At 43.4% G+C, this 20,469-nt stretch overlaps 1 pseudogene; it reads left to right on the top strand.

Moving 5' to 3' along the window:
• The first annotated feature begins 17,974 nt into the window (after nt 1-17,974).
• Nucleotides 17,975-20,469, top strand: part of LOC125417579 (ATP synthase F(1) complex subunit gamma, mitochondrial pseudogene) — a 30,001-nt pseudogene continuing 27,506 nt past the window's right edge.

Here is a 20,469-nt window from a genome sequence, read left to right as displayed (position 1 = left end):
TCACACCTAATGAATTAGCCTTTGAAGGAATGTATTGGTCTGGTGTTAATTTACTGTGAAATGTGGATATTTGAATCCCCCAGTGTGCTGTCTGATGTGTTCTCTGGTGCTCAACTAGGGTGAAATCATTTTGTCTGCCTGGCCACTTATTTCTAGCATGTCAGGGGAGAAAAATATGTCCAATGGTAGTTTCTGAACAAAGTGGTAACTTGCCAAGATGTTCTCCTATCAGAACTTAATCAGAATATTCAGACACAGATGGGAACAAACACATACCTACTAACTAAGATACTAGAGTTGAAGCTTATTTCTGTCAAAAAGGTGGCCAAGTCCAGGTAAAGGTAGAGGCTGTATTCCTTCTATAGTGATGTCAAATCTAAAAGGTTCTGGGAACTCTTCATTCTAGAGAGTCTCCATGTCTGACCTGGCAGGAAATGCAGGAAGTAAATACATCTGCTCTGAGCTCCTGAACTGCCTTTTGTCTCTCAGTGCACATGGGCTTCCCTTGGTCCTCAAGACTCAGAGTTCAGGATGAATTGAAGGAAAGTGGCTTTACATTTTCCACATTCAGAGAACTTCTGCCTTGCACGTCAGATTTTTTAATGCCTCCGTGTTCACTTCACAGAGGAAGAAATTTATCACCATGACCGACTGTCCTATTTGTTGTAAGGAGCCCGCTAGTTAGTTCCTCGAAATAACCACACAGAAACTGTATTAATTAAATCATTGCTTGGCCCATTAGCTTTATCTTCTTATTGGCTAACTATCACATATTAATTTAATCCATTTCTATTCATCTGTATATTGCCACAGGGCTGTGGCTTACCAGTTAAAATTCTGGTATCTGTCTCTGGCAGGGCTACATGGCTTCTCCCCCTGACTCTGCCTCCTTTCTCCCAGCATCAAGTTCAGTTTTCCTCACCTATCTAAGTTCTACCTTGCTATAGGACAAGCCAGTTTCTTTATTCATTAACCAATAAAAGACACAAAGACAGAAGGACCTCCCACACCACCTAGTAAAGTCTCTCAGAGCCTCACTAGACACACTAGAGTCATATTATGTCCATGGTGACACTATCTCCTCCGGACATTTGCAGGTGGCTTTATGTGGGTTCATTTTTCTGCTCTGATGATTGTTCAGGCATCATTTCCCCTTCCTTGGTCTGAGTTACTGTTAACTTTTTCAACAAGGTGAGGATAGTGGACTTAAAGGTGACAAAGTAGAACAAGGTTAATGGAGAGCTGAATTGGAAGGAGAAAGTAAACTAGGGAGGTTTTCTTGCAGCTTAGTTCAGCGTCTGGTAAGTTCTCTCAGCCTGGTAAGAACATATTAAATAAATGGATTGGTGGGGTTTGAATAACTGAAAAATCTCACACACAAAAGTCCCGGGTGATTGTAATGTCTCTAGTGTTTTGGATGTTCACATAGAAATTCATGATGCCAACTTTAACATTTAACTAGGAAAGCAGAATGAAATTCTAATGGCAAATCACCAAAGCAGGTTGTGAGTTTTTCTATTCTGGGATTCATGAAATACTTTTAGCCTTATTTTTCATAGGGATCCTGACCACGTAGAAACCAGCTACTCCATATGATAGTATGGTGAGGATCTGTGATTTTAGGTAAACCACCAGGAACAGGGTAGGTGTCCAATGTGAGCTCTGAGCAATGACAATCACTGTAGAGGTTGTAGGTGACCCAAGAATGACCTGATTCTTGGGAAATCACAGTGTCTATTTCCTGACTTGACTTAAAATTTTTATTAGCATATATTTATTATCCATGACAATGGGTTTCTTGATGGTATTTTCATACCTGTATATAATGTGTTTTGATCATAAACACCTGTGGTAGCTTGAAAAAAAATGATCCTCAAAAAGAGTGGCAGGCACGATTAGAAGGTGTGGCCTTGTTGGAGTAGTTGTGGCCTTGTTGAAGAAAGTGTGCCACTCTGGAGGAAGAGTGTCACTCTGGAGGAGGGATCTGGAGTTTCAGATATGCTCAAGCCACGCCCGGTGAGACAGACCACTTCCTGTTGCCTGTGCAAGATGTGGAACTTTCAGCTACCTCTATAGCACCATGCCTGCCTGTGCACCGCCAAGTCCTGTTGGAAAAGGGAGGCTACTTGTTGATTCCCGACAGCTTAGACTAGAAATAATCACATGGAAACTGTATTAATTAAATCACTGCTTGGCCCATTAGCTCTAGCTTCTTATTGGCTAACTCTTACATATTAATTTAACCCATTTCTATTAATCTGTGTATTGCCACGTAGCAGTGGCTTACCAGCAAAGTTTCATCATGTCTGACTCTAGCTGCGGCTCCATGGCATCTCCCTAACTCTGCCTTCCTCCTCCCATGCTGTAGGCCAAGCCAGTTTCTTTATTCATTAACCAATAAAAGCAACCCATAGACAGAAGGACCTCCCACACCAATGTCCTCACGATGATATGCAAGCTACCCAATTAAATGTTTTTGTTTATAAGAGTTGTGGTCATGGCATCTCTTCACAGTAATAGAAACCCTAAGACAACTCCACATTGATTCTTCTTATCCTCCTCCCCACACAGATCCTCTTCCTCTTCCCAACTAGTGTGCTTTCAACTTTCACGTCTTTTGCTTGTTTTCTGGCATCATGAGTTTTGTTGGGATGACTTACAGGAGCATACATGGGTAAGGAGTTATTTACAGGAGCATGGGCACCTTAGCTGTGGTTACATCATTGAAGAAAATGTCTGCCCTTCTCCAGCAATCATGAGCTGCTTATAGACAAGCAGAAGAGAGTGAGACCTTGTCAGCCCCCTCTTCTTGCAAACCTTAACTACCTGTAACTCCTCAGGACCTAACTTGATTTTTAAGAAGAGAACGCCCTACAATTTGCTTCAGATACAGCTTCACCTCATAGTCACATCCGAGGTGTATTCCACCTCCCATGCTTCTTCCAAAGGTTAGGGAACAGGTAGGGAAGCTGCTCTGCTCACTCTGCAAAATGCTCACACTTGAAAGGAGGAGGACAGGGGAGAGGCTGACGTGCATGTGAAGCAGGTGAATCGACCACAGGGAGGCCAGCAGTTGCTCTGGGAAAGGGGAGGAAATGAGATTCTGCTTCCCAAGCGCCCTGAGTCATCTTGTTTAATGAGAAGATTGGTGTCCACACTCTGAATGGGAAGGAGGGGCGGTGCTGTGAGAAGGAATTAGGTTTGATTAGAAGCAGCTGGGAGAAGAGTGCAAACCCCTGAAGCCCTCAATGGGGATCAGGCAAGTCTGTGAAATACAGTGCTGTAAGCTCTATTTTGCTGTTTAGCTAACATAATTGTTTATAGTACAAGATAAATATTAGGAGGGAAAAAAGAATGCTCACCCATGAAAGTTAACGAGAACCAAACCAGAGGATAATGCGATCCAGGACCAAAGCGGCATAGGTTTGTTAGGGACCAACTGCACCAGAAAAAAATGTAACAGCCTGCTTCTCTAAAAGAACTGTGAACACACCCACATGCACACACACACACACCTTACACAGACACACACTCACACATGTATAGACAGTCCACTGCTTGAATGGGCAAGAGGAACACAACAGATGTTATCTATTTGGACTTTAGCAAAACCACTTGATAAAAAATGTCCCATGAATTTTTGCTTGCAAAACTCATTCAAATTGGATGAGATAGAAAAACCCTGATGCAGACTGAAAACTGGCTCCAAACCCATAAACTGAAGGTAATGGAACCATTGACTAACTGGTCACAGATCTAGCTACAAGGAAGTGTTTAGCAGAATGTCCCAGAGTGACTGTGAGAACTGCTTATTAAGTCTTTATCAGGAGTTGGAAGAGCTCATCCACAGGATGCACCTGAAGTCTGCCAGGAATACTAAGTTGGCCAGTGTTAGAGAAAGGAACGAGGATCAAGACCTCGAGGAGATGAACAAACAAATCGGTTAGAAGTGTGGGAAGGGAAGAGGTAGGAAGGAACAAAATGGGATCCTCCTAGGGAGAACAGCTATTCTCTGGTCTGCAGAGTCGACTATGGACTCGCCAAAGGAGACAGAAGAGTGTGTGGTAGAGAAAGCCCCGGGAGTAGAACAGCACTGTAGGTACAGCCTAAGAGACTGTCCAGTGACCAGCAAGGAGGATGCAAATTTACGAGGTGTAGAGTTTCAGAACCTGTAGGGGTTCTCCTTAAGAAACATCTGGCCTGGAGAGACATACCTCAGCTGATAAAGACTAATCTTATAGTCACAAAGATTTGATATCGTGCTCCAGAAGTCACACTTTAAAAAGCTGGGTGTGGTGTTTGCTGGAAATCCTATTCTAGCACTGGGAAGGTGGAGGCAGAAAGCTCTGGAGTTCACTGGCCAGCGGACTAATCTATTTGGTGAGTGGCCAGAGAGAGAACCTGTCTCAAAAGACAAGGTAGCTGACATCTGAGGAGTGACACCTTGGATTGTCCCCTCTGGTCTTCATAGGTGTACATGCACGCACATACACACACATGCAAACACACATATGTATGCATTCACACATGCATGCATTCACACGCACAAACACATGCACGCATACACTCACACACATGCATACATTCACAAATACTCAAACACATACATACATATACACACAATGCACACATAAAAACATATATACACAAGCACACACATGTGTAATTCACACACATGCATAAATAAATGTATACACACAAACATCACACACACATGAGTTAGCAATTTAAAATCTGTTACAAGATTTTTGAACCTAAATGGCCCAAATGAGAGGCTAGAGAAGATTAAGTGCTTCAGGTTTTATAGTTTCAGAGAACCTGTCAAAGGTGACCTGTTTAAAGTTTTTTTTTTTCCTTCTTGGTTACGATGAGAGGAAAAAAGACTAGGAGGTTGGGTATTAGTTGGATTTGAGGTTCTGAAGTTCCCTACTTCCCCATGAATTCCTGTTGAAATGCAGGGTAATGGTGTTAAGAGGAGAGACCTTGAAAAGTAAATGGATCAGGAGAGTGGAGCACCCATGAATGGCACTGTATGGGACACCAGGGACCTTGTTTACCCTTCTGCCTGTGCAGCTAAGGTAAGAAGATATCTATCTATGACAGAAGCAGAACCTTGCAGCCACTAAACCTCGATGACTTGGACTTTCTAGTTTCTATAGTGATAAAAGACGGGTTTACCCATCCTCCAGCAGAGGGCCTTACATCCATGATGTATAGACAGCACTGATAGGACTCAAGGCATTTTTTTCTTCAGGAAATGAAGTTGGAAGGTCAGGGTAGGAGGGGGTTTTGGAGGAGTTGGAGTGTGGAACAGGATGAGAATATTATCAAAATATATTGCACACATGTACGAAATTCTCCAAGAATAAATAAAAATAAAGATTAAAAATAAATTTCTGATATTATGCAGCTTGGGTTAATTTTTATTACATCTCCAAAGGACTAAGATATTGGGTAACAAAGGGTTGGAAAAGTTCATTTAGTTGAAAACAAATGCAGATACAAAATGGACAGATACTTCTTTGGACTTTAACAATCTTTTAGCACTGTTTTAAGTCCTAGGTTAGTTCTGGGTTCTTTGAGAAGGAACCTCCACGATGCTGAGTCCATACTGAATTGCTGTGTTTCTGGAATGACTCTGATTATGGTTGAATCCCCGCTGCCTCGACTGCTTCTCCCAGACCACCCGAAAACCCAAAATGCTCAGCTTCAACCCAGCCAAAAAATCTTTGACTTACAATCATCTTGCTTGCAAGAAGGACTCTGGGAAAGGTGGCCAGAACTTGTGCGAGTGACCAAACATGGCTGATCCAACTTGAGACTCATTCTAGAGAGGGTGCCTATGCTTGACACTGCCTGAAGGCTTAGGAACCAGAGTCCGGGTAGCCCAGAGACTTAGAATAGAACCAAACATGAGTGCCAAAAAGAAGGTCAATGAAATGATTCTTAATGATACTCTGCTATACTTACAGGCTGCCTAGCCCACTCATCATCAGAGGGACCTCATCCAGCAACTGTTGGGGACAGATACAGAGACTTACAGCAAAACATTAGCCTGAGCTCAGGGAATCCTGCAGAAGAGGGTGAGGAAGGATTGTAGGAGCCAGAGGGGCAAAGGACACCACAAGAAAACCAACAGAATCAACTAACCCGGGCTCACAGTGACTCACAGAGACTGAAACAACAGTTCTGTATGGGTCTGACCAAGGTTCTCTGCATATAGCTTGATATTCTTGTGACACTCCTAACGGTGGGAACAGGGACTGTCTCTGACTCTTTCACCTGCTTTTGGGACCTTTTCCTCCTGCTGGGTTGCCTTGCCCAGCCTTAATATGAAGGAATGTACCAAGCCTCTGTGTAACTTGTTAGGCCATGTTCGGTTAGTATCTCTGGGGGGTCTGCCCTTTTCTGAAGGGAGAGGAGCAGGGGTGGATCTGAGGAAGAAGGGAGGGGTTGGGGAGAATGGGGGGAAAAGAGGGAAGAGAAACTATGGTTGGGATGTAAAACGTGAGAGAAGACTAACTAAAGAAGAAAAAGATGCTTAGCCTTCCAGTGGTTAAGTCGGGGCTCATTTCTGGCCAGGGGAGCAGGAACAGAAGAAGTACACACCTGAGTCCCCATGAAGATCATGAAGGTGGCAGGAAAAGAGATTCCCGAATCACGCTAGGAGGGGAGCCATCCTGGAAAGCTGCTCGCCCATGTCAGGCACAACGACCTGAACGGTAAGCAAATAAACTGCTGCTCAATTTGCCTCTGTTGCTTTGAAATTGTTATGCACCATTGTGACCAGAAATGAAAGGCTGCATTGCTCCTACATCATCCAATCCACCTAAGCTAATATTTCATCATCTACCTAAGGAGAAAAATGGGATTCTAGTCTATCAATTTTGAGACCCGTTCTTGCACAGCCACCTTATTGATTCATGTCGCACTGCTGAGCTATTTTAATATTTGGTTTATGTATGTATTTATGTTTGTATTTGCACTTGTTGCTTTAAAGCCTTTTAGAGTGCTGTAGAAAATTCAAATGGATGAGTAAATACATAAAATAAACACATCTAAAGGCGTTTCCTAAGAACAAAAGTCCATGCTTAGCACAGGATGCTTTGGCAATAAATAGCAAACTCCCGTTTGTGTATAAATGAAGTGTTACTAAGCAAATTTAGCGTATTCTGGAAAACAGCTTGGGTGAGGTTGGCTTGGAATATAACCTTTGAAGCGGGGTTCAGATTAGAGGAAGAGGGAGAGGTTTCAATTTAAAAAAGAGCTTATAGACTGTGTACTAGCATGATGGGGGATGCTTTGTGCAGAGGAATTCTAGAGCAGAATTAGTGAAATGGGAAGGAAATGGAGAGAGCACAGCAGAGGAAAAAAGGCAAAGAACGGTATTAACAGGTGAATTAAGAATTTAGAATTCAGATAAGTGTGTGTGTGTGTGTGTGTGTGCATGTGCGTGTATGTGTGAGAGAGCATGTGTTTAAAATTAAGCGTATTAAAGAAAGAGAAAAATGAAGAATAAAAATCCTTTTGGACCAGAGACAAGTTACCACCATAGATTCACCTCCCACTGGGGAAAGGGCTATATAGAAGGCTTAGGGAGTCCTTAGTTGACTGTTTGTACTTCATTTACATTCCAAATGATCTCTGTGGGAGGTAGTTGGGAGTGAGAGAGGAGGGCTGGTGTGGAAACACGGAGGGAGGCTAGTGGAGTTAATGAGGAACATGATTGGAGATACAGAGGACATTTGAACTGGAAAAATAGATGCTCCAGGACGGATGTTCTCCATCATACAAATATTTAGGTGAAACTATTTGAAATGTTATTTCTGTAGAAAAGTGGTCAAATTTAACAAAGTCATAGGTTTCTAAGCAATTGAAGGAAATTAGTCTTGATGTAGTCATGGGTTGCTTTGTTTGTTCTTTATGATCCCTTTAAACAAGACAACTTGATCAACGACACAGTGATAAAGAACAAACAGAACAACCTTTTCCTCCCTGAGGCGGGAATCAGGTGAGTGGATAAGACAGAAGGCAGAAACCCCACTGCGGCCTGGTGTCAGCCCAGGAGCACTCGCCACAGTCCCGGATCCCTTTCCTTGTGTTAGGCAACTGTTGCCCTGTGGACTTCTCAAGCCAGCTTCAAGTCCTGTGTCTTGCTCCATTTGTTGTTGCTGCTACACTGAATCACTTATGAAGAATACAGGTTTATTCCCCCTTGGCTTTCTGGAGGCTGGGAGGCTCAGGGCAGAAGACTCCCGTCAGGTCCAGGACCTCTTTCTGGTGGGGACACTCCAAGGAGCCTGATGACTGGTGACAAGGACTGTCAGTTTAACCGGACGAAAAAATACCTAGGAGGTGAAATCCTGGGCACGCCCATGAGGAATCTTTCATGTAGTGTTAATAGAGGTGAGGAGACCCGCTTTCCACGGGGATGACACCGTTCCCTGGGCTGGAGTTCCCTGGCTGAGTAAGACCAAGAAATTGAGCTGAGCACTGATCTTCATGACCCTCTGCTTCCGGCCAGCAGATCAACGGTGAAAAGCTGCTTCATCTTCCTGGCACCATGCTTTTCCTGCCATGCTGGACTACACTTCCAAACTGAGAGACAAAGTCAGTCCTTCCTTCTTCAAGTCGCTTTTAGCAAGTGTTTTGTCAAAGCAAGGGAAAAAAAATAACTAAAACAAGTCCCGAGGAGACCCAGGACTTTGCATGGTGAGAGGGGCTTGTGCAAGAGAAAGAACCATAGCTGGTAACTTCTCTTAAAGAGCCGTTCTCAAGGGATACCAACCACATATATAGACTCTATAACCTAATCACTTCTTAATGGTCCCACCTCTTCATACCACACAATGTGAGTTAAGTTCCACCGTGAGTTTTAGAGAGACATCCAAGCTATAACATGTGGGCTGTAGACAGGCTCTCTAGTACCTGTCTAAGTTCCAAAGAGCCTGGTGGTGGCTGACTGTGGTCATTGGTCTTTATGTTCATCCTTTTCATCCTCACACCATAAGCTCAGAATTACATTTCTGGGTTATAGGCTGCATGACAAAAGTGTCCTAGAAATGAAAATTTAGAATGGCTCTTAACAGGGAGTTAAAACATTTTTCAATTGTGGTAGAAAGGCATAGTGCATGTTTTACCATCTCAACCCATTTTCAACTGTACAGTCCAGTAGCATGAAGGACAGTTACATGGTTACGCAACCATCACCACCCAGCTGCAAGTGTTGGCATCTTCTAAATTGACACTCTGCTCCCATTAAAGAGTAATTAACTCTCAACACCTCCCCACCCAGCCCCTGACAACCACTGTTCTACTTTCCATCTCTGAGAATTTGGCTCTTGCAGGGACCTCATACAAATGAGATCACATTGTATTTGTCTTTCTTTGGCTAAGTTCACTCAGCGTGCAAATCTCCAAGTTCACCCACGTGGTGCTGTGTGTCATAACTTCCTTGCTTGTAAAGGGCTTAACGAGTTTTTAATTCACATGATTTCTTTCCAAAGAGAGAAGCAGGAGGCTCAGCATTTCCATAGTCATCTGATCAGGGTACCATTATTTTTCTGGAATACCTCAAGGCATTGATGCTCTGTAAACCATAATACAGGAAACATGGATCCAACCCTTTATTTAGTTGGCTCTTTCTAGCTTCCCCAGAAAGCGTGAGAAAGGACACTTGACAACAACTTGGGCCTGAGGTCTCCCTAATCCAGAGGCTAAGCTAGCAGTCATGGCTCTGCTTCCTGTAGTGTGCAGCACTATTGCCTGAGGACCCAAATGGAAATATAGATCTGAACAAAATACGAGAGCATCTGGCTAACAACATAGCTCTCCCATCTTAACCAGTCACCCGAGCACAGTGTCTCTGCATCTGGACGACAACCAGCATGCTAGTGATTTTGCTCATTTGTTTTTCTCACCATGAAGCTTGGGGATATCCATTCCACCGCCTTTTCATATGCACCTTCCAAAGCCCAGGGGAGACCCTCATTGCCACTGATGCCAATCTCTGCTCTGTTCCTTTCCCTTGTGGGCTATTTTTACCCCTTCTTTTGTGCACCTTAGACAGAATCCCAAGAACTGCACCATTACGAACAACTGTTCTGTCATTTATGAGACAAGATCAAGAGGGCAACTCTTCCCTGGACAATATTCATGGTCCCTCATTTTTATTCAATTCTTCCTCCATCCCATCACAAAATCTCATGCACCTGCCATGGGTACACCTTGCAAGATGGCAAAGACTTATAATATACAAGGCAGAAAGGTCCTTGAATTATAGATAGATTTTTGTTTCTGCTGAGTCCATCACAGCTGTATGATTTTAGCTCAGGTCACTGAGATACAGTTTAGCCTGAAAGCATTCACCAGCCTGTGAATCTTGTCATAGCTTCTTTCTCACCGGCTTAACCAATCCGTGTGCGGTCTTGTACCATGTTTTATCTATTGTACTTAGTCATTTTGGTTCAGCTAGTCTGTACTCCAGAACTGATTTGGATTGCTTAATGGTAGTGTCATCTCAATAGGACCACCCGGATGACTCTGTGGTTCAGATTGTCACCACTTACTAAAGAAACTATAACTTGATACTTATTCGCTGCCTTATGTAGCTCTGACTTCTCCATGTTCCCGAACAGCAACATTGCAAACACCCACACCAAAAAGCAAGGAACATGCTATTCCAGTAATTGGACACGTTTCCTAGGAGACAGGCTTGTTGTGTGCTGTCGTGAGACAGGTGTTCATTTATTTCTGTGAGGAGGTGCACATGTTATAACCTGAAGTAAGGATGATACAGTCTGCTATTTCCTCTGGAAGGAGAAATACACAAAACTGTGTATCTGCGGGACCTGAGTGTCACGTGGAATGTGTTTTTCAAGAGCGGCCTGTGGCAGGGTGAGTGCACAAGGCACAACAGGCAAACGTGTGTGTGTGTGTGTGTGTGTGTGTGTGTGTGTGATAGTGATAGTGATATGGGGCTTATCAAATGATAGGAGATTGTGGGAAGGGTCTAACCTGGAGTGGAAAAGAAATAGATAAGGAAAGACTTTCCAGGAAGAGGAATATTAGGATAGACTCCACATAAAGCTGGAGTCTGGGGGATTTTGTGTAGAGTATGAGGATATCAAAAACTGACCAAAGCTCAGGGCATGACAGGTTTAGAGCCCAAAGACAGAAAGGGAAGTAAAACTGAATGTGGTTTGCATGGCTGCCTGGACCATGGGGCACGAGATGGGGAAAGGCAGAATAGAAGGCTGATATAGAAAGCAAGGGATCTTGAGAAGAACTCAAATTTTAGGACACATTTACTTTATCCTGCAGCCAATGGAGCCATAGGTATTAGTACAGGAGCAATAGTGTGCCAATTTGACATTATGAATATCTGCATATTGTAGTAGGAGGCTGCTTGTTTGTTTCCCAGCCACCCAGACACTCAAAATAACCACACAAAAGCTGTATTAATTAAATCACTGCTTGGCCCATTAGCTTAAGCATATTTTTAGCTAGCTCTTATATATTAATTTAACCCATTTCTATTAATCTGTGTATCACCACGAGGCTGTGGCTTACTGGATAAAGTTCCGGCATCTGTCTCTGGAGGGGTTACTTGGCTTCTCTCTGACTCTGCCTCCTTCCTCCCAGCATTCTGTTTAGTTTTCCACACCTGGCTCTATTCTACCCTATCACGGGCTAAAGACAGTTTCTTTATTAACCAGTGGTATTCATAGCATACTGAGGGGAATCCCACATCACCATATTATTGGATTAAAGGTAGATAGGAGGGGTCAGTTTGTGGTATGTTACAATAAGAGGGTATTGGAAAGTGTTAGCCTGGAGCAGATGCCCAGTAAAGCACTGGGCAAAGCATTTTCTATGGAAACAGGAAACTTTTTGTCTGGATCCTTATTATCCACATAGATGTCAAATGTGGGGACACACATCTCTAATTGAAGCCCAGGGTGGGGTAGGGAGTGGATCTCAGGGCTTCATTGGCCAGCAAATCTTGCTGAAATGACAATCTCTGTGAGAGACCTTGTCTCAAGTTGTAAGGTGAAGAAGTGATTAATACACCCAATGCCAAACTTTGGCCTCTACATATGCCTGCTCAGGCAAGTGCACCTGCACACACAAATCACACACACACACACACACACACACACACACACACACATACACACAAGCAGGTATGATGGCTGATTTTGATAGTCAGCATGATTGGACTAAGAATTACTTAGTGCATTAATGAGACATACCTTTGGGTATGCAGGTAGGCATGTGCGGTCTTTTCCAAAGATGATTAACTGTGAAGGGATGGTCTGCTTTGGATGTCAGTGGTGCCATTCCATGGGTTGTGTCCCAAAAGCTAAGGTCAGCCTGTTAATTGAAGGGTGCTTATGAGGTTACATTTGGAAGAAGCCAGAAGGCTTAGAAGCCATCCATGTCTTTTTCAGTGTCTTGAGTATAAAAAATCTGTTATAAGCCAGGCGGTGGTGGCGCATGCCTTTAATCCCAGCATTTGGGAGACAGAGGCAGGTGGATCTCTGTGAGATCGGGGCCAGCCTGGTCTACAAGACCTAGTTCCAGGACAGGCTCCAAAGCCACAGAAAAACCCTGTCTCAGAAAAAAAAAGCAGTTATAAGCTTGGTAGGCTATTCTATTTTGTTTTCTGACATTTAAAGACATTTACTGTAATTGTCATGAGAAGGGCATGATGGATAAATAAAGAGTACAGAAGGATACCTCCCCCCCACCAGTATAATTCTAGGAGACCTGCAATAAGCAGAAAGTATACCTGCAAAAATTAGTTAATAATAAGTGTAAAGTAAAGCAGTATGTTTCAGAAAATGATGTATGATAGGGTACAATTAGGTTTTAAAAGTTATTTTCCTGTGTCATGAGTATGAAAAGGTTCCTAAAATGGCAGCAGTAGTTGCTGTTGTATGCTGGGATATGAAGGCAAAGGTCAGTGGAGAGAGCTGCTCTTGTTTGGACTTCGTATGTTGATAGAACAATGGTATTTTCGTAAGGAAACCACACCCCAAATTAAAAGAACATTAGAGGGTTTGATCAAGGGAAACTGGTCTCCTACAGTTCTTAGTTTGAAGCTTCCTACCGCTCTGGGAGTGACTTTAGAGAGACAGTTAGAAATAACATGAAGCCATGCTTTGATAGCATAGTGGGCAAGTCCATATAGAATCAAGCTCAGTTCTCAGAGGTTTACAGAGCCCTGGGTGCGCAAGTGTGGAGTGACTCACACACAAATGAGACTTGAGTCTCATCTGGTTCAGAAAGTTGCATTTGTTGAATGAATCCATGAACTGAGAAATGCCTGAGGCTACCAAAGGGGAGAGGAAGAGGCAGGGCAAACAGAAATATTTCAGAGAAATTTATCAGGCAGGAAGATCTCAGTTGTTTAGAAACTCTGCTTACTGCCCCATAGGGCTTAGGCTAAAATCATCTTTGGATTGGATGTACCTTCCAATCTTCATAAATGACTGACTTAGATAATTATAGCACAGACCTTTCTCGGGGGGCTAGCCTTACAATCTGCTCACAGCAGAGATGGAATATCCAACAAATGCTCTTTGTGGGCAATGTTCTGTGCAATTTTATTCGATTTGGATTTCCCATCCTTTGGAAAGAGAATAAATAACTTTCCCGCGAGTAGCGTTTATGGTAGTGCAGCTGTAATTAGTCTTATCACTTTGCAGGATTTCTTTTCTCTGCTTGTCTTTTTGTTCCAGCTTGGGGCCCTGGGTTCCAACAGTATCTTCTTGTGGCTTGATCTTGATCTTGTTGGTCTACATCAATTGGTTGATACAACTTATAAATCTTGTGTTTATCACCTGCCAGCCTTTGTTGAGAGGTTCAGCTTTTTCCCCTTTACAAGCTGTTTAAGTGTTCTAGCCACAGAGACCAGATGGTTTTCTATTCCCTTGATGTTTCCCTTGGTAGTTGATTATTCTGAGATATTTGAAGGCTGTACCAGGGTGGGACATTAGGATGGGATAATTTCTATAGGTATTCTAGTTAACATCCCTGCATTTATGCCTTTGCCAACATGAAAGGATATTCCATCTATCAAAGCGGAAATCACTTGAAAGTAATGGCCCCGTGCATTTTAAAATCATGTGGAGAAGGTCCAGGTTTTGAGTAACCATTAATAAATCATTACCATTTTGTTAATGCCTCTTGCCAATGTCCAGATAAGAACAGGCTGATAGATGACGGGGCTGGATTTTAGCTTCAGATTTATTAGAAAGTACTTGTTTCCTATTCATTTACAGATGGGAGCTTTCAGGGACCACATGAAGAGCAATCTGTGTCCACAGCACATAGAATACTTCAGGTTGCTCAATATGTAAACAGGGAGAAACATTTCCCTGTAGGCTTGAGCCCAGTTCATTCCATGCAGATGTTCAATGTCTTAGGATTTCTACTGCTGTGAAGAGACACCATGACCATGGCAACTCGTATGAAGGAAAACATTTAATTGTGATTAGCTTAAAGTTTCAGAGGTTCAGTCCATTAGCATCATGGCTAGAGACATGGTGGAACATAGACAGACATGATGCTGGAGAAGGAGCTGAGAGTTCTCCATTTTGACTCACAGGTAGCAGAAGGAAACCGTGAGCCACACTGGGCATAGGTTGAGCGTATGAGATCTCAAAGCCTGCCCCTATAGCGATAGACTTCCTTCAACAATGCCACACTTACTCCAACAAGGTCAAACCTCCTAGTAGTGCCACTCCTTATGGGTCGATGGGGGCCATTTTCTTTCAAACTACCACACTCAGTAAATATGTTCCCTGATTTGGGATTTCTGGCCAGGGTTATACAAGATTACTTTTACTGCTGGTGAATGACAAGGCACAGCATCAATTATATGTGCAAAGAATATAGTCTTTTTGGTTACATATGTACATATGGACAGAGATGTTTCAGGTTTCCTGACAAAGACAGCAACTGATAGTGGGCAGTTGCAAAACAGAAAATCAACTAACTTCCAGAATGTACTTAGCTCTTAGTGAGTACTTGCCCTGCAACCAAAGGCCTCCGGGACACCCTGGAGTCAGGCACGTAGAATTTATTGCTAGTACAGTGAGAGATCATGAGGACCGTGAGGAGTTTGGGGATAAGAAGGTGCTACAAAGAACCTGGCCTGGGATTGGGCTTTGGTTGTTTCATTTGAGGAGGGGCTAAGGGATCAAATCATTGTCATAGGTTGAAGATTGCTGGGTGACTAAAGTCAATTCCATGAGTGTCTCCATGAATCTTATGCCTGTGAAGGTCAAGCTAGGCAGAGAAAGACTAAGCTGAGATTTTGAAAGATGTAGCAATGAGCAGAGGAAGGGGAAGCATGGTACTGAGTGTGACTCAGAGTGGCTGGTTTTAGATTATTTCATTTCAGCTGGACATACAAGGGCCACTCATGACAACATCTGAGCTCATGTGACTGAAATCATTCATTCGCAGATATTGAAAAAGGTTTGATTCCTTTTTTAGACAGCAGTGAACAACATCTTGCTGCCTCTTAGAGTCTGGATATCTGTTTTAGGAAGGGCTGTCATTAAGACTGATGACACCTCACTGATTCCATCACTGACCCCTTCCATGTGGGGCAGGGATGTCTTAGAGGCAGGACATTGATAAGGTATCCCTTCTCTGTAGTTAAACAGGGACCTGCCCAGAATTTTATGCTAGCTAAGTGTTCTTTTCTTTTTCCACTGACAGACATTTATATATATATGAGGGATAAGGTGTGATGCTTTGATATATCTAAGCCTTATGAATAAATCAAGGCCGTTATAGCAACATATCCACTACAAGATCTATCATATCCCTATGCATTTTGGAGGGCTGTCTTTTAAAATTCATTCTCTTAGCAATGTTAAATTATAGATTTTTATTAACTCTGATCACCACATATTGTACCACAGACCTCAAGAAACTACCCTTCTTATGTTGAACTTTGTACCCTCTGATTAATATCTCTTCATCATAATTTCCCTTCCCTAGTCCTTGGTACTTATCATCCTTTGCCATATTTCTATGACTTTCCCCTCTTCGGGATCTCATAGGCAGGTAATACCGGGCAATATTTGTTCTTCTGGGCCTGGCATAGCATAATGTTCTTCAGGTTCATCTGTGTTGCTGCAAATGACAGAATTTAAGATTCTGTCCTTTATTAAAAATAGTCAAGAGACTCACCCGAGAATCCCACCATGCTGAGTTGGTGACGAAGGCCTGGATTTGGAAGGAAGATCTCCAAACAGGAGTGCATCCTGTCCTCCCAGCTCATGAAAGTTACCCCTGTGCTGCAGTTCCCAGAACTGAGCATGCGCTCCTCTTGCTATCTACATTAGGTACTTGTTTGTTGTGGCCAAATAGATGGCAAGAAGCAACTAAAGCAAGGGAGGTTTCCTTTCAGCTCACAGTCTGACTGTACATAATTCCTCACTCATGTCATGGAAAAAACGCTGAGGGAGTGTGAGGCAGCTGGTTCCATTCTATCTCCAGTCTGAAAGCAGAGAGAGATGGGCGATGGTGCTCGCCTTACTTTCTCCCTTCTTTTCTTCTCTGCGGGTCCCCGTCCCATGGGCTGGTGCTCCTCACATCCAGGATAGGCCTTCCATTCTCAGTTAAACATCTCTGGGAATGTTCTCACAGATATGCCCAGAGGTGTGTCTCTTAGGCAATTCTAAATCTAACCAGGTTGAAAATGAAGATTAACCGTCACACCATTTCTTATTAAACATGCAGTCATGAAGTCAGGCGGTGGTGGAGCTCACCTATAATCCCAGTGCTTGGGAGGCAGGTGCAGGTGGATCAAGGCCAGCCTGGTCTGTAGAGTGAGTTCCAGGGCAGCCAAGTCTACAGAGAAACCCTGTCGTCGAAAACAAACACACAAACAAGCAAACAAAAATGCAGTCATGGGCTACGGCCATGACTCAGGAGTAGAGAGTAACATGCATAAAGCTCTAGCTTCATAAATACATAAATAAGCTATTCAAAATGCAGTCAGTTATGATTAATTGACAGATTTCTTTTTCCATTTACTTGAACCATTAATAGCTATCATGTACCCCTCAAACACAGAGAAGTCAGAAGTGTAGGTCCAATGTGTCCCTCTAGTGGGAGTCTGTCCAACCATTCACAGACAACTAAAACAGTCGTGGGAGAACCATCACTGCTACGCACACCAGTGGGAAGAGGGAAGCCACCCTCCAGGGCTCCCCAACCACTGGACACACCTTGTCACAGACACGTCCTCAAATGGGGAGCCTTTTGAGGAAGGGAGAATGACGTTCCCACTTCTTTCTGCGTTTCACTGATGAGTAAATTGAAGCACAAGAATTTTTTTTTCTTGGTTCTATCATTAACAGTAGAGCTGGGATGGAACCCAGGTCTTCCAGGCACAGAATCTGTATACTTTCCTGCAAGACTATTTTGTCACCAGTTCTAGGTTCTAGATCAGAGTTTTATTGAAACAAGATTAATAAATAGATCAATGATGTGGTTCAGTGAATAAAAGTGCTTGCTGTCAAGCTGCATAAGCTGAGTTTAATCCCTGGAACCCACATTCTGCAAGGAACGACCAGATTCCTGAGAGCTGTTCTCTAACATTCACAAAAGTATGTAGACATATGGGTGTGCACATGCGCACACATACAATAAACAAACAATCAAACGTAAAAACAACAACAAAGACCAACAAGGAATCAAGCAGTTCTTTTGTTCTTCTCTTTTCTTTTCTTTTTCTCTTTTTTCGGCTCTGCTAGCCAGACATGGGCTTACAACAGTATGTCTGTGGAGCAAAAGAGCCCAGGTCCAGCTCAGGTGTCCACAGTGGGCATAGTGTGTCTTGGAGATTCATCTAGTATATTGGCATGCAGAACCAGGCCCATGTCTCCAAAGATGGGAGCATCCTTCACTGTGAAGCTTTGCGATCAGAGGAGGAGATCAGGATATGATGCGGTTCTTACCTCTGCATAGTGGTGGAACTAAATGTTACATTCTGCCAAACAGGCGGCTCCTGGTTAGCTTGGCCTTGCGGACGGTAAGCACCCATGGCAGAGCCTAGGGAGCTGCTAAGGAGGCCAGAAAATTGGCCTCCTGTTGAGTTGTAAAGTCCTAAGGCAACAAAACCAAACAACAGCAAAAAATAAGCACCAACTTTGTGAAGCTAAACACATAGCACTTATCATACAGAACATAAGATTTCAAGAATTAAGTGAAGTGGTCAAGACCCCATTTTTTAATTTTTGTATCTTTTTTTAAATTGTTTTGATTCTTTTTTGTTTTCACATCATGCATTCCGATCCCACCCAAAGCTGTGGTGTGGCCTGGTGAGTCACACACACCTTTCACCCTTTAGTTCTTTCTTCTTCATCTGCAAATGTTCATGACCGTGAGTCATTGCTCTGACCTGAGGTCTCTGTCTGATGTCACGCCACAGACAATGGGCTCTCACGGGGGCTCCTACTGTGTCCCTAGCCATGAACTCATTTTGTCTTCTCATACTGATTTGTATACATTTGAATATATTCTAACGCTCCCAGAAGTGCTCAAACTTCCTGGCATAATTCTAAATAACAGTGCCAGCGCTGAGTATGAAGAGGGTTCGTTATATATGGACCTCAGTCCTTCACCTTTCGCTACCCACACCACAGCCCTACCGACTGCAGCTCCTCTCATCTAAGGGGTCAAAGGGCGCTTCCCCATTTCTAGAGGCTGAGCTTGGCTATGCGCTATTATTTTTGGCCTAGTGAAATAGGAGGTAGCCATGCTGTTCCTGCTCGGAGACTAAAGGAGCAAGGCCATGTGAGTTTCCCCACACAGGGTTGCACATCTGCCATTCTAATCAGCAGAACTCACTCTGCCAGTGTGCTGGTCCTGCGAAGAAGATGGATGTCACAGAGCACGACATGGAGCAGAGCCACCTCCGACTGTGCTCAGCTGTGACCATCTGAACCCAGCCAGCTCACATATACGTGATAGTAAATCATGTTTGATTCAAACCAGTGCGTTGGGGCACTTCTTCACGTGGAACCTTTGCAGCAGTAGCTCTCAGACCCCCATAATGTCTGAGTGCCACAGTATGAGGTCAAGCTGACTTCTGTGGCTTGTTAGCATTTGGCCACGATGAAAACTCTCTTCGCAGTCTCCGTTGCAAAAGAAAAATAAAAGTGCCTACGCACAGAAGCATATGGGCTTCTTCCCACTGATGCAGGGGGATCGTGCTGACACGGTGCATAGTGCCGCACCTGGCACAGATCAGATTCTCTTCCCTCTGGTACTGGCAACTCCCCGCCTAGCAAAGGGCCCTGACTGCTTCAGCATAGACAAGTACACACTGATGGGCTCTGCAGTGTCAGGTTTTCCAAGTTAAATATGACACGAGTGAGAAGTTTGTGCCTGAGAATCAGAATGGATTTCCACGTGTTCAGTGTTTTCCATCTTGTAGAATGATTCAGGCCATGGATGTACCCATACATGTATGTGTATACATACATCCACATCCACATTTATTATAACCAGAATGTGAGCAAAAGCAAGAATGATTTCTCCTTTTCTAAAATTCCACACAGTACCTTTATCTATGTTCCTGTTACTGCACAAACAATTGGATCACTGCATTTTGTTTTGTTTTTTGTTTTATTTCTTGGTCAGTGACTTTCGAAGGGAAGAAAACAGCCCCAGAAACACTACTCTATTCTCCAGTCTTTATTTGAACATGATCCTTCTAGGCTAGTGTGGAAGTGACCCTGATGCTATCAAATATATGGTCGCAATTATTTCCCAAGCCATTTTAATTCATCTGGGCAACTCCTTCCGCGATCCTCGTTGAACCGGCCACAGAGCCGCTGCTTCTCACCGTATAGGAACTCAGCATACAAAAAGCACAAAGAAAGTAGGTGGGGACCCCTGGCATTTACTGTGGCTCATAAACCTGTCAGCAATGCAGCCCCTTCCCCTGACTGCGTTCTGCAGAACTGGACTCAGCACCTTCATTCAGCCTACATAAATAATCTCCCGGGGTCCTGTGAGGCTTGGGTGGGAGACTGTATGGGGACCAATACACTCCAAGGGCTCTGGTTAAGAAAAACCCCAGGGGAGAGACTCCCAGCCATGACTTCCCAAACTACCTCAGGAAGGATCAGATTAATATTACTTTTCCTAAGTGATTTCTAAATCCTACTGCCCATGTCATGCATGTAATTGATCTTTAGTGACTTTTAGTCCAAAGGCAGCAGGATTTTGAATCTGATCGACTTTCCTCCTCTCGTTTTCAACTCCAACATCACTGTTTTGAAAACTATAATTCTTTTTTTTTTTCAATCCCTCTCACCCAATCAGACATCTGGCTTTCAAGTCTAATAAACCTTTGGTATATTTTCTTACATCTTAAGATGTCTCTGCTTCCCACTTCTTTTGTTTGAACCTAAGCTTCTCAAGGAAGAATTT

This window comes from Myodes glareolus, chromosome 14, assembly GCF_982192425.1.
Source record: "Myodes glareolus chromosome 14, mMyoGla1.1, whole genome shotgun sequence".
NCBI lineage: Eukaryota > Metazoa > Chordata > Mammalia > Rodentia > Cricetidae > Myodes > Myodes glareolus.
The sequence above is the reverse complement of the archived record's forward strand: the minus strand, read 5'-3'. Positions and strand labels throughout refer to the sequence as shown.